Source organism: Pezoporus wallicus, unplaced genomic scaffold (assembly GCF_028554395.1).
Source record: "Pezoporus wallicus isolate ANWC-B61680 ecotype Strahan unplaced genomic scaffold, APGP_CSIRO_Pwel_v1 contig_13954, whole genome shotgun sequence".
NCBI lineage: Eukaryota > Metazoa > Chordata > Aves > Psittaciformes > Psittacidae > Pezoporus > Pezoporus wallicus.
The window spans coordinates 990675-1005807 of record NW_026638000.1 but is presented as its reverse complement, the minus strand read 5'-3'; the positions used below and the strand labels follow the sequence as shown (position 1 = coordinate 1005807).

Genomic DNA, 15133 nt, shown 5'->3' with positions numbered 1-15133 from the left:
CCAGGTGCTCTCAGCATCACCACAAATGCTACTTAGAGCATTAAAAGGATCTCCAGTTCAGATGAGGGCAGTGCAGGGAACACTCAGCAGGAGCACTCAAGCGGTCTTGTTCAACATCTCTGTTGCTGACATGGACAGTGGGATTGAGTGCGCCCTCAGCAAGTTTGCCAATGACACCAAGCTGTGTGGTGCAGTTGATACCCTGGAGGGAAGGAATGCCATCCAGAGGGACCTCGACACGCTTGTGAGGTGGGCTGATGCCAACCTCATGGAGTTTAACCATGCCAAGTGCAAGGTCCTGCACCTGGGTCGGAGCAATCCCAGGCACAGCTACAGGTTGGGCAGAGAAGAGATTCAGAGCAGCCCAAGGAGAAGGACTTGGGGGTGTTGGTCGATGAGAAAATGAACATGAGCTGGCTTCAGTGTGCGCTCGCAGCCCAGAAAGCAACCATATCCTGGGCTGCATCCAAAGGAGCGTGACCAGCAGGGCGAAGGAGGTGATCCTGCCCCTCTGCTCTGCTCTTGTGAGACCTCACCTGGAGCATTGTGTGCAGTTCTGGTGTCCTCAGCATAAAAAGGACATGGAACTGTTGGAACAAGTCCAGAGGAGGCCACGAGGATGATCAGGGGATGGAGCACCTCCTGTATGGAGACAGGCTGAGGAAGTTGGGGCTGTTCAGCCTGGAGAAGAGAAGGCTGCGGGGAGACCTCAGAGCAGCCTTCCAGTATCTGAAGGGGGCCTATAGGGATGCTGGGGAGGGACTCTTCATTAGGGACTGTAGTGACAGGACAAGGGGTAACGGGTCAAAACTTAAACAGGGGAAATTTAGATTGGATATAAGGAAGAAATTCTTTCCTGTGAGGGTGGTGAGGCACTGGAATGGGTTGCCCAGGGAGGTTGTGAATGCTCCATCCCTGGCAGTGTTCAAGACCAGGTTGGACAGAGCCTTGGGTGCCATGGTTTAGTGTGAGGTGTCCCTGCCCATGGCAGGGGGGTTGGAATTGGATGATCTTAAGGTCCTTTCCAACCCTAATTATTCTATGATTCTAAATACACCCTGTGTTGATGTGAAAATACAGAAGAGCAGCAAGATGACAGAGTAGGTGCATCAGTCCATGATCCACACACCCACAGCCAACTCCAAACCCCTAACCAGGGCTCACCACTGCATCTCCTTGTCCCTCATACCTGACTAATGCTGCAGCGGTGACTACAAATCCGAGCAATGCGAATTCAGTCAAACACCCAATTCCCATGGGAGTCCCAGTGCAAGAACTGAACACCTCAAGTCAGAGTTTTGCTTTTCAGGAAAACTGAATCAGGAAGTTTTCTAACTACCCATTTACGTCAATTTATGCAACTAAAATCCAGCTCCAACCCCTGCCACAGGCAGGGACCCCTTCCACTAGAGCAGCTTGCTCCAAGCCCCATCCAACCTGGCCTTGAACACTGTTAAGGATGTGGCTTGCACCCCTCTGCCACCTCCCAGCACATGCAGTAGCTGCACTTTGGCTTCTGCAGGGTAATGTTAAGCTTTCGTTTCAACATGCCTTGGCACAACCACTTCAAGGACAAGTAAATGCTGAAGTAAAATGCTCACTGGAGTGGCAAGTGAAGATGTGCTGATAGAAAGTCAGCAAGTGCGCCTGTGAATCTGCACAGTAAGTACCAAGTGTCAGTGAGCATTTCCTGCCAACCAGCCGAGCCAGGTAACACTTTCCTATCCCCTTCTCTCCTTTTAACAACCTGGGTTTTGCAGTTTCCAGTCGATGAGCACAGGAACACGCAAAGTCAAAGCGGCTTCAAAACCATAGTGAACTCGAAGCTAGTCAATACCTTTAAAAGCCAGCAGCTGAAGGGCCACACTTATCCTTTCTTAGAGGTTATCTTTGATGCTTCTAAATACTGTCTGTTAGAAAACAACCAAAGAACCTCTCCCTGACCCACAGCAGGGGGAAGTGATGGTACCAGCCGCCCTCCCACTGTCCCAACTCAGGGAGGAGGATGTGAGCAGGGAGCATCTCCTGCACCGCAAACCCACTGGTTTTACCAAGCAGAAAATACCCCCAAAAGAAAAGCCATGTACAAACCTCCCTGCTGCCCTCTCCGCGCTGGTTTTCCCGTTCAACAGGCATCAACCGCAGGCAGTTACAACTCTGATTGCTTACCAAAAGCATTGGTGCCACACTGGGGACAGCTGAAACTTTTCACTTTACAAGATTTCCCACAGGAATTATTTTTAGATGGGTTCTCAGCATCCTCATTTCTTCCTTTTTTGGGAGAAACGGTTCCTCAAGTCCACACAGCAGCCCCGACACATACCTTGCCCAGACCCCTGATACTGCCTTTAGCTGTGGCTGCCCCATCCCTGGCAGTGTTCAAGGCCAGGTTGGACACAGGGGCTTGGAGCAAGCTGCTCTAGTGGAAGGGGTCCCTGCCTGTGGCAGGGCTTGGAGCTGGAGGAGCTTTAAGGTCCCTTCCAACACAAACCAACCCGGGATTCTATGGTCTGCAGTCTCCAGCAGGAGTGAAGCCCCCTGTGAATGGCATCAGTGATCTCCTGCCACGGGTGCTTAATTAAAAAAAATCATTAAAGAATCTCAATTGGAAGGAGAGCAGTGTGCCCGGCAGCAGGCGAGACAAACCATTTCCCAACTTTAATGAGATTTCTCAGCACAAGAGACATAAAAGCAAGAATCATAATAATGGTATTAAAAATGACATATTTAATAACAGAAACAAGACTATAAAACACCACTTCAAGCCCCACAATTAGAAAAGCAAATGATGCATATCCCAAGTGTCACAGCCAGCATCCCCACGTAACATCTTGGCTCCCTGGATTGCTGCTAACCCCATGCTGGAGCCACATTGCCTGGGTCAGATTCACAGAATCACATACTCATCGAATCCCAGCCTGGTTTGGGTTGGAAGGGACCTCAAAGCTCCTCCAGCTCCAACCCCTGCCACGGGCAGGGACCCCTTCCACTAGAGCAGCTTGCTCCAAGCCCCTGTGTCCAACCTGGCCTTGAGCACTGCCAGGGATGGGGCAGCCACAGCTTCTCTGGGCACCCTGTGCCAGCGCCTCAGCACCCTCACAGGGAAGAGCTTCTGCCTAAGAGCTCATCTCAGTCTCCCCTCGGGCAGGTTAAAGCCATTCCCCTTGGCCTGTCCCTACATCCCTTGTCCCAAGCCCCTCTCCAAATCCCACAAGTTCAGAAGACTGAAAACACAAATTCTGTCCAGAAGTTTCTTCTCTCCCTATTTATTTTTAAGGATGAATATTACAACCCCCAAGATGCCAAGCTTCAGAACCACTGAACAGCAATTCCCCACCTGAAGTCATAAAGATGGAATTCTCCATCTCTACTATGTCACGTTTTCCTGCAGCGTTATGGATTGGGCGGCCACAGAAGGGAACCAAGAGACGCCCCAAAGGTTTCAACACCGGAAGGACCGTAATGCATTTTGGAGCAGACCTTCAGCACCACTTACAGCGAGCTCCCGAACAGCTGCTTACACCAAGTGTGAAATTAGATTCCCTGCTTTCGCTCCCATTAATTAACTCCCGGAATCCATCTCAGTAATCACAGGCGGGGAGACAGCCGGCGCTGGAGCTCCACATCTCCCCCTTCCCGGCTGTTCCTCCTCCTCTTCCTCCCAGCAAGGAGGCTCCGCTGACCAATGGACCCCTTCAACCCCACACCACTGCCCGGGCTGTCCTGGCCCAAACCTCATCATTTATGAAGGGAGGGATCCTCCCCCCTGCAGCCCTGATCCAGCTCTGGGGCAGCAGCACAAGAGGGACGTGGAGCTGTTGGAGCGAGGCCAGAGGAGGCCATGGAGATGCTGCGAGGGCTGGAGCAGCTCTGCTCTGGAGCCAGGCTGAGAGAGCTGGGCTGGGGCAGCCTGGAGAAGAGAAGGCTCCTGAAGGGGAGACCTGAGAGCAGCTCCAGTGCCTGAAGGGGCTGCAGGAAAGCTGGAGAGGGGCTTGGGACAAGGGATGTAGGGACAGGCCAAGGGGAATGGCTTTAACCTGCCCGAGGGGAGACTGAGATGAGCTCTTAGGCAGAAGTTTTTGTTTTCATTCCTATGAACAGTGTGAGCTCACCATGAGATAAGAACTGATTTAGTTCCTGTAACACGCCATGGAACATGTGGCCAGGACGTATGTTTGCAGAGGAAACACACACAATGGTACAGAGTCCTACAGCAAAAAGATCTTTATCCTGTCCAAATGACCACAGCCTTCTAGATCCAAGCAATCCCTGAACAGGATCCTCTGGAAGGCAAAATCATAGTGATGCAGGACAGGGAAAATGAAATATTACTCTTCTCCCAGCAAAACCACCTTCGCCTACAGCAAACACAGCACACTGGTCAAGCTTAACAAAGCCAGGGCTGGATTTGCACAGTGCTGCACTAAGTGATAGTTTGTCTTTAGAAGTGAATGAAATCCAGGTGCTGAGCTGGTGTGATTGACGAAGCCCATGGAATTGTATCGTCCTCCAGTTTACCTTCAAAATAAGCACTGTGTGAAGGGAAACCCAGCTCCTCTGTTAGATTAGGGGGGAAAATAATTGTTTCTCCTTCTATCTTAAAATGATGTTGCTCCTCTGTGCCTTACTTTAACAGTAAAGCCAATGCCATCCAACAGAAGGTGACACCATGTAGACTGTCACTGCTGAAGTGACTTACTGACCATATGAACCAGTCACTGGGCTCATGGTCAACCTCCAGCCCCAACTTTACAGCTACTGAAGGTGGATGGTTATTGCTCAACCTTCTTCATAGCCAGGAGTCCCCCTCAAGCAAGGCTGAGCACAAAGATGTGCAGACAACTGCGCATGGATGTGATGCCTCCTGCCCACAGCCCCCTTTCCAGGAAAGCTGGCAAGGGACTGGGGAATCAGCCTGGCCGATGGACACTGGGCAAAGGAGAATATCACAGGGTGATTTGTATTGGAAGGGACCTTAGAGCTGACCCAGCTCCAACCCCTGCCACGGGCAGGGACCCCTTCCACTAGAGCAGCTTGCTCCAAGCCCCTGTGTCCAACCTGGCCTTGAACACTGCCAGGGATGGGGCAGCCACAGCTTCTCTGGGCACCCTGTGCCAGCGCCTCAGCACCCTCACAGGGAAGAGCTTCTGCCTAAGAGCTCATCTCAGTCTCCCCTCTGGCAGGTTAAAGCCATTCCCCTTGGCCTGGCCCTATAGGCCCTTGTAAAATGAGGTCCCTGGTCTCATCTGCGTGATGCTAGAGGAACACAGCTTAGAGAATTAAGCTGCATGTTCTCAGTATCTGATTTATTTGTTGATATTTAAAAGAATGTAATCATTAATATAGGTGTTAAGGTATCAGTAATCTACCTTTTTCCAGATTCTCATTTTGAGGATTGCTTCCTCTCAATTCCCTCTTGTAAAAGGCAAGCTGTGACATTACTATTTCACCCTTCAGTAAAACACAAATGAGACGTAACCCATGGCTAAGAGGAGCAGCACTGGAGCTGTCACGTTTTCCTAGCAGTAGCTCATGTGTGTTTCTAGGGGCACGTGTCTAAAACTCCACCGTGATCACTTGAGGCACCACTGGCTCCTGGTGCATTACAGAGCATAACACAGCCCCCTCAGACGGAAAGAAAAGTTAATATTGGATTACATTTTGGCAAGTTTCTAGTGCAGCAGCACTTAACCTGGGTGAACTGCCCATGTTGGGGACCTCCTAACCCCAGGAACGTGGCAGCCTGTGTAAGATGAAAGCCTCCGTTTGAATTATTCACATGATCCATCATATGGATTCATATGGAAAATAAGGATATAGGTCCCCAAACCCAACAGCAGCGACTTCTGCTGGGTGGGCACGGCACATTTCACTTGGAACCGAGTCTCTAAGGGTGTTAATGAAGTGGTTCTCAGAGTAGACTGTGAACTGAGATGCACCAGCCAACACGGGTGTGGGCTGCAGTGTGCCCATGGGACCAAGAAGCACATGCCTAGGGGTGGGCAGGGAACAACAATGATCACCCCACACCTTTCATGTCTCATAAGGCTTCTACCTGCTCCATAACATGGTCCCACTTGCAAAACTTCTATGATTTATTTCCAGCCTTATGAAAACTAACTCCAGCATAAAATTCCAATCTCTTCAGTTAGCAGGATGTAATTCTGAGAGAATACACTAAATTATGCACTTTCAAACCTTCAGAAATTCCACTTTCTCTCTGCTGTATCAGAGTAATTATTTCTGCATGAACTAATCCTTTGTGTTTCAGGGTGAAATCTTTAAATACTTATTTCTACAAGGATTTCAGTTATAAATTAGGTTTGGAGTTTTGAAACCAGTAAAGTAGAAACTAGAAATGCGATTCTCTTGCACAAGGTTCTCTTCCAAGGCCAGGCTGGACGGGGCTTGGGGCAAGCTGCTCTAGTGGAAGGTGTCCCTGCCCATGGCAGGGGTTGGAGCTGGAGGAGCTTTAAGGTCCCTTCCAACACAAACCAGGCTGTGAATTTTTATGCTGAGATTTAAGATAACCGGTTCTTGAAATCACAGTGGGGAGCCATTGTGAGACCTGGTGGGAGGGGGTTTGTTTTCTGGTTCCACGGGGCTCTGGTTGGACTTTGCTGCTTCATCCATTCTCCAAAACAAGCCCTTCCCTCGGCTGCAGAAACATCGCCATCCCGTTTTGCATGCAGTAGACTGAACTAAATTTGTAATAAAAATCAATGCAATTCTCCTTAGCTCCTCCAGGGAAGTATCTATGGCATGCTCCAAATTGGGGAATTTAATTAATTTTCCTTATTTATATTCTGGCCAGTGAACTAAGATTCATTTTTACCTCGTTAAATTTATTTACACTTCTATAATGGGGGCTGATGGAGAAACCCGTGAAGTCAACCAGAAAACATCCACTGACTCCTAACTGTGACTGGTTAAAAATACCATGAAAATCACCATAAACTTGTTTCCCACCCTTTAAGATGTTGAACAGGCAGAGCTGCTCCACTGGCTTAGTAATAATAATTAATACCAATAATAACACAAGCCCTGTGTCCTCCCTGGGGACATGCCACATGCACATCCCTAGGGCTGAAGGACTAAATCCACCAGCCGAAGGGCCATCGGGTCCTGGCCAATGAACCACCCTGAGCTCCCACCTTTGGAGCCCTCCCCATCGCCTCCAAGCTGCTCATGGGCATCAGCACAGAACCTCCACGGTTCCCTGACATTTACATTCACATTGAGATTTCCTTAGAATCAGCTCCCAAACAGGTATTTTTATGGTATTTTTAATTTCCCAGATTAAATATAATTGCAGTCTTAAGTTATCTGAAGGGCACTTTTGTGGCACGGGGTTTACTCAGTTCACAATTACATCAGACAAACTGTTTAAGGGAAAATTAACACACCATTAGCCCTTGAGAACCTGTTCCATTTTGGGGAATGCTGTGAAAGTCTTGCCTTGGCTAACACATCACACTGAGAATTTTCTATCAGAAGAAATAAGATTCTACAGATGCAAATTCTACAAGATCAGAACAGTTTAAGACCACAGGATTTCTTCCTCCATCAGATGCTGCTTTTGCACTGAGTTTACACTACATACAGATGGGATTCAGTATTGCAAATACAGATCAAACATTGAGAACATGCTGGTTGAAACAAGATGTTGCCTAAAAGAAAGCTGAAGCCTACAAGAAACCTGGAGAGGGGCTTTGGACAGGGGCCTGCAGGGACAGGCCAAGGGGAATGGCTTTAAGCTGCCAGAGGGGAGACTGAGATGAGCTCTTAGGCAGAAGCTCTTCCCTGTGAGGGTGCTGAGGCGCTGGCACAGGGTGCCCAGAGAAGCTGTGGCTGCCCCATCCCTGGCAGCACACTCCAAGAGACCCATCCTGCTGGGGAAAGAGCGAAACATCACCAATGCAGACACCAATGCAGTGTTCAAGGCCAGGTTGGACACAGGGGCTTGGAGCAAGCTGCTCTAGTGGAAGGGGTCCCTGCCCGTGGCAGGGGTTGGAGCTGGAGGAGCTTTGAGGTCCCTTCAAGACAAACCGGGCTGGGATTCTGTGATTCTATGAAACTCACACTACAGCTTCATTTTACAACATCAAAATAAGCCCATTCCCCTCTCTCCCATCTCAAAAATGAAGCCAGTTGAACATATTATGAAATATATTTATAATATAAAAAAAATCCCACATTTCCCTTCTCATGATAATATACTTCAAGTTCTCCCCAGTGCAGGAGACATGCACACAAGGGAACTCCTCTCCTGTCGCATCTTTCCAACTTTCACATGGATCTTAGCAAGATTTGTTCTTTTGCCCTGCTCTCAGCATCACCACAGCATTTCTGGTGGTACCAATACGCAGCTCAGGAGGGATGGCTTTGCCTCCTCATACCTGAATTATTTTGCACTGCAGCAACATGACACAGTAACCGTATTAAGCCTTGGCAACGCATGCAAAGCTCCTAATGGTTTAATTGCACAGATAAATTTAAGCAAACAACAGCCACCACCAAAACGCGTTACTTCAGTGCCGATTTACAACTCACAGTCACAAACAGTAATTCCCCTCCATGCATCTTCTCCTAGAGGGGGGCAATCACAACTCTCTTCTTGAAACTATTATCCTTGCAAGACCTATTTCTTTGTTTCAGTCAATTGCTTTTTCCTTCTAAGACTTCTGCTCCACTTTTATCGAGTTCAGCCAAGACTCTGCCTTAAGATGCAGAAATCTCAACTAAATCTGGGTCTGCAATAGAAAAAAACCATGAGGCAGCAGACTCCATCATTGGAAAAGCCTACCGGGGGAAGGAATGGTTCTCTTGTAGCTAACAAGGAGAAGCTGAACTGATTTGAAATGAAACGTTTGAACTCCCTGACACATGAAACGGCCCCAGCCTTGGGATGCTGCTTCAGGAACACTGGTGGGCAGGCTGGCACCTCAAGAGCTGTATGGGAATGGAGACCTTTCAAGGCCAGGTTGGAGAGGGCTTGGAGCACCCTGCTCTAGTGGAAGTTGTCCCTGCCCATGGCAGGGGTTGGGACTGGAAGAGCTTTAAGGTTCCTTCCAACCCAAACTAGTCTATGATATGATTCTATGGATCCCCAGGAGTCCTGTGGGCCACAGGTGGGAGGAATTCAGCCCTTAAAGAAGAGATCAAGACCTAAAAGACCGCACCAGTCCTGCCCTGTCCCGACTCCTTCCTTTTAAGCATGAGCTTGAGACAGTGAGGGCACTCACATCCCACCAAGGCAGGATCTCAAAACTCCCGAGACAGAGATTATGATGCTGGCCAACCAACCACCCAGCATGAAAGAGAAAGAAGTGATCCAACAGTGTGCTTTTAGCTTGCTCCCCACGTGCTGCAGCAAGGGGGGCTGGCAGCACACTCCAAGAGACCCATCCTGCTGGGGAAAGAGCGAAACATCACCAATGCAGACAAAGTTCCTCAAAGTGCCTTTGCTTTCTGCAGGGAATACTGCTAACTGCCCTATTAATGGTAATCTTCCAAGTGTAGCAGCAATAACTGCCTGGTCTGCGCCACTTACTTGTCTCTTGAATGGGGAAAAACCACTCTGCAGGTGTTTTAACAGTGTAAACGCCATTACTGACACGTGAAATCTGATTTAAACACTCTACAGCAGTGCGAGGGCATTTTCTGAAGAAGAAAAAACCCTACTACTTGTTTTAACAAGCAGTTAAACACAGAGTAAATTAAGTCTGACTTCAGTGGCATTCCCCAGGCAAAGAGCTGGGCCTTTGGAAGGTTTTGGGTGGTTTGTCTTTTCTAACTACTATGTGAAGCTTTTAGTTTGTCAACTATTGCTGTTGTCAAGAACTTGATGCTACAGTCAAGACGCTGAACCACTACTTGTGGTTCACACCAGAGAAAATAGCCCTTTACCTAAGAGCATGGTATAAATGAAGGACTAGTTTGTAACTGATACCAGCTTGGTTGTAGGGTTCTTGCATGAGATAAGATGAAGCACCCCAGCAGTACATTCCCTCTGCAAGTGTATTTTTATACCACCAGAAAGTTTTCCCTTCTACTATATATCACAGCAATGAAATTCCAGGAAAAGGAGGATTGGAGATGTCTTTCCCTACAGATACATAAGACATCATCTTAATGCTTGGAAATCACCATCTATTTGCACAGACTAAGTGCATCATGACCAATAAAGCCAGTTTAGCCCATCCATAATTTGCATCAACAAACGATCCATGATTGACTTTATTTTTCACCAGGGATGGTGTAAAAAACGTGCAATAGCAGGAAGTTCTGCCTGAGATCACTGTACCTCTCCTCCTCATGCAATGCGTTTGCCTGGGTAACCCAAAGAAATGGCTGAATTGCCACACAAATAATAAGAACCATCTTAGGAACAATCATCCCGTTTCTTAGAGTCTTACTTGGGCAGCCGAGCACTTGCAGCTTCCAGTAGAGATTTACTGCACAATAGAAGGAAAAAACATTGATACTCATTTGAATGGGATCCCTGGCATCATTTCAGCTCAGAAGCCCAGTGTACGTGCGTGCCTTCCCCTGCACGTGGCAACACAGATATGCAACAGAAAGGCAATTTTATGCTGGATATTAGCTCGAGCAGGAAGTTATCACTTTAATAACTATAAACATTCATTTGCCTGCTTCGTTACACAGCATTAAAGCTGGGCAGATCATTTACAGCAAGCTTGTTAGAACTATTCCGTGTTCATAGCATAGCCTGCAAGACACGTAGGACACCCAGGAAAAGCTTCCCGAGTAGCTAAACACCCCGTTTCTGGTTGGAATTGCTCATTTGATTTTCACAGAACCCCAGCCTGGTTTGGGTTGGAAGGGACCTCAAAGCTCCTCCAGCTCCAACCCCTGCCACGGGCAGGGACCCCTTCCACTGGAGCAGCTTGCTCCAAGCCCCTGTGTCCAACCTGGCCTTGAACACTGCCAGGGATGGGGCAGCCACAGCTTCTCTGGGCACCCTGTGCCAGCGCCTCAGCACCCTCACAGGCAACAGCTTCTGCCTTATATCAAACCTAAATTGCCCCTGTTTAAGTTTGAACCCATCACCCCTTGTCCTATTGCTACAGCCCCTGATGAAGAGTCCCCTCCAGCATCCCTGCAGGCCCCGTTCAGATACTGGAAGGCTGCTAGGAGGATTTCACAATTTTCCCAAATTGTTATTCCTTGCTCACCTAATGTCCAGGAATGCTGCAGTACTTAATGGCTAGAGTATCTTAAATAACATGCACAAGGAAAATTGCTATGTGATGAATCCTCCTAATGATGGGAATAAGTACCTGCAGAAATGAGCCCTTCGGAGCCAGGAGAAGCCACCCGAATGCTCACAGCTGCACAAGCTTTCCAAGTATTTACTCACAGGATCACATTTTTTAATGAGTGTTGTTAAGAAAGAAAACATTCACGGTTTCTGCAGAGTTTGGACAAATCTCCTCATCCCCAAGGCCTGCTGGGAGGAAATGAGTGGAACAAGCCTCCAGGTAACTGAAAGACACCAGAGATGTCCGAGCTTACTCCTTAATTCCTTAAATTCCACTCCCTGGAAACAAAACCTATTCCTTACAGACGAATTTCATCCCATCTCACTTGCTCCAGCTCACCCTTGGCAGCAGTAAGAACCTGGGGAGGAGGAAGAGGTGAGGCTGAAATAGCCATCGCTTCTGCTTGCAGTGGAAAGACGCTGCTTCTCCCAGAACCACCCCAAAAATAATTGAGTGGTTGTTGTCACAAAACCGTGTTTTATATCAGCAGAATGTGCTAATGAAGCAAGCTGACAGCCACATGAAAGAGCATGTAGGAAAACACTGGCATTAGGAATTGGTTTTAACATAGAATGTTGCTTGGCCGTTAAGGTACTGATAGGGAAAATACTTAGTCACTTCCCAGCTGTTGTGTGGCAGCCTAAAACATTAAATGTAAACCATTAAATAATTGTGAAAGCAGGGGAACAGGTGGCAAATGGTTTATATGGCAGATGGTGCCTTTTTTAATACTTCTACTCTCTGCTAATTTACGGATTCCGTAACCACAGGCTCAAATCTTACCTTTTTCACACTGCTAATCAAGAAATTGCATGTGAAAGTAAGAAATGAGTACCCCGATTCTTAACACAGTGCCATAAAAGTGGGATTAGAGATTACCACATATCCCACCCCTGAACCACTCCATGTAAGTGACATTCCCAAAGTTTACTGCGTTTGGGTGGGTCTTTACAACAGTCCTCTTCAAAGACTTGGCTTCAGAGTGCTGGAAAATGAAGTATGCTCTCTACCAGCAGAGCACATAAGCGTGAAGCTGCAGCACAGTGGGTAGCTGCACCTCCACAAGCTCCTATTTAGCCTTTATGTTAAATCTGGCACAAAAACTAAGATAACAGCAAGGCTGGCATTAAATATTTAAGGGAAGATTTTGCCTGGTACATGTATGAGCAGAACCACCAGTAGATGAAAAAAGATGAAAGGGTAAAGAAAAAAGGACCGAACAACCAAAACCAGAGCTCTGATGGCACTGCCAGAACCTTCTCCTTTTTGACTCCTTGATGCTCAGAGAAACAGAATCACAGAATGGTTTGCACTGGAAGGAACCTTAAAGCTCATCCGGTTCCAACCCCTGCCACCGGCAGGGACACATAGAATCATAGAACAGTTAGGGTTGGAAAGTACCTTAAGATCACCCAGTTCCAACCCCCCTGCCATGGCCAGGGACACCTCACACTAAACCGTGGCACCCAAGGCTCTGTCCAACCTGGCCTTGAACACTGCCAGGGATGGAGCATTCACAGCTTCCCTGGGCAACCCATTCCAGTGCCTCGCCACCCTAACAGGAAAGAATTTCCTCCTTAGATCCAATCTAAACTTCCCCTGTTGAAGTTTGAACCCATTACCCCTTGTCCTGTCACTACAGTCCCTAATGAAGAGTCCCTCTCCAGCATCCCTATAGGCCCCCTTCAGATACTGGAAGGCTGCTCTGAGGTCTCCACGCAGCTTCTCTTCTCCAGGCTGAACAGCCCCAACTTTTTCAGCATTCCACCAGAGCAGCTTGCTCCAAGCCCCTGTGTCCAACCTGGCCTTGAGCACTGCCAGGGATGGGGCAGCCACAGCTTCTCTGGGCACCCTGTGCCAGCGCCTCAGCACCCTCATAGTGAATGTGCCTTTTCATCTGATATGAAAAACATATATTCTATCTGGAATCATTACCCAATAAAAATAATAATCAAACAGAACTTCAGTACGCACACTCCCCGTGCACATTCATCAGTCGGGAATTTTTCTGTGCAGCTGAGGCTGGGGAAAGAGCCACACAACTCTGCTGCCTCCTTCCCTGCTTACAGCATCGCTCCGACTCCTCACTTCCACAGAGTGCCTTCAGCAGCAACTTAACCCTCACACGAACCGCACATCACATTGACAGAGCTGCCAGTCCAGGCAAGGGCAGACTCCATCTCTTACAGATGAGAAATTGCTGTTGTCAATTGTATGAGCAGTAAACAAATCCAAAAGCAAAACAAGGAGAACACTGGTATTCAAGGTCAACTCCCTTAGCACCAAGACAAGGTTTTGTAACACCTATTTAGTCAAGCGATCACATCACACTGAATTCAATTGAGTTTCAGATTTTAAACACAGAATCATAGAATCCCAGGTTGGAAGGGACCTCAAGGACCATCTGGTCCAACCTTCCTCACCAAAGCGTGACCTAGACTAGATGTCCCCGCCCCTTGTCCAGACTGTGATGCTGGATCACTGTTGGTGATGCCCTTGTTGATGCTCCCCAGCATCCTGTTGGCTTTCTTTGCCACAGATGCACACTGGTCACTCCTTTGAGCTTGTGTTCACCTGGACCCCCCCGGTTCCTTTCCCCAGGGCTGCCCCCAGCCAGGCTGATCCCAGTCCATGCTGCAGGCCAGGATTTGACTTACCCAGGAAAACATCAAGTCCAGAGGCACTACGAACAGAAAGTCCATGTCCTGCACCAAGAGGGACTGAGGCTGCAGCAGACTCTCAGGACAAAGGAAGCCTCTTACAGCTGAAAACCAGAAACCCCTCCAGGCCACTGACCCCAGGACCCTGTGGTCCAGGCACCGCTGCCATGCTGTGGGCTGGCATTCAGCTTTGGTACAGAGACACTGAGTCCTAGATATAAACCCACATATAAACCCGTATATCAACACCTGAGCATGAACTTCCAAGGGTGACATAAATGTTTGTCCCTCTGCCTTTCCTGTTTGACTGCTCACTGGCGGTCAGAGCCTTGCTTGCGTTTTTGTTCTGCATTACATGTTGTAACATGCAGCCATAGACTCCCAGAAGATCAGAGACCCCCTCATGTAGACAAACAGGTTCCTCAGCCTTAGATATAGAGGATTTTATGTTTCTTCTTTGCCATGCATTTATTTCATCGCTAAAAGTTTCTAAGAACAGCACGGTGCCAAACTAATAGACAACAACAAAAACACCTACAGAAGCTTCTCCCATATCACAGCCAAGGGCCATGTGCTCTCAAACAGCACAACCCATCCTCATCTGCTTATCCCCAAGGCCAAAGACCCAGCAGGGATCCTTCACAGCATCCTGCAGAGGGGCAGGCTACAAGCGGGCTTTAATTCCCCATATATCCTGTACTCTGCTACGGCTCTACTTCTGAATTTCTATTAGAAAATGTATCATAGAGTTATAGACTCCCAGCCTGGTTTGGGTTGGAAGGGACCTCAAAGCTCATCCAGTTCCAGCCCCTGCCATGGGCAGGGACCCCTTCCACTGGAGCAGCTTGCTCCAAGCCCCTGTGTCCAACCTGGCCTTGAACACTGCCAGGGATGGGGCAGCCACAGCTTCTCTGGGCACCCTGTGCCAGCGCCTCACAGGGAAGAGCTTTGCCTCAAGGAAGCTCCAAGAAATACCCTCTGTGAGGCTGGGAAGACACTGGAGCCTGGACCCTCACCTACTGCCCCACCTGCCCGCCCGCCTTGTTTCACTCACCTGCTATTACTTACTGACTCACCAAGGTCTCTAATGAGGCTGGCAGGAGCAACGCAGCCATAAGGCTGCAAAACTAATCATATTAAAAGGCCTCCTTAAAAACAAATATTCAATTATAAGATTATCGATTGAAC

At 48.3% G+C, this 15133-nt stretch overlaps 1 protein-coding gene across 1 annotated transcript in view; it reads right to left on the bottom strand.

Moving 5' to 3' along the window:
- The window catches only part of TCERG1L (transcription elongation regulator 1 like), a 78900-nt gene that overhangs the window by 47177 nt on the left and 16590 nt on the right, over positions 1 to 15133 (bottom strand). The gene's annotated exons all lie outside the window — the stretch shown is intronic.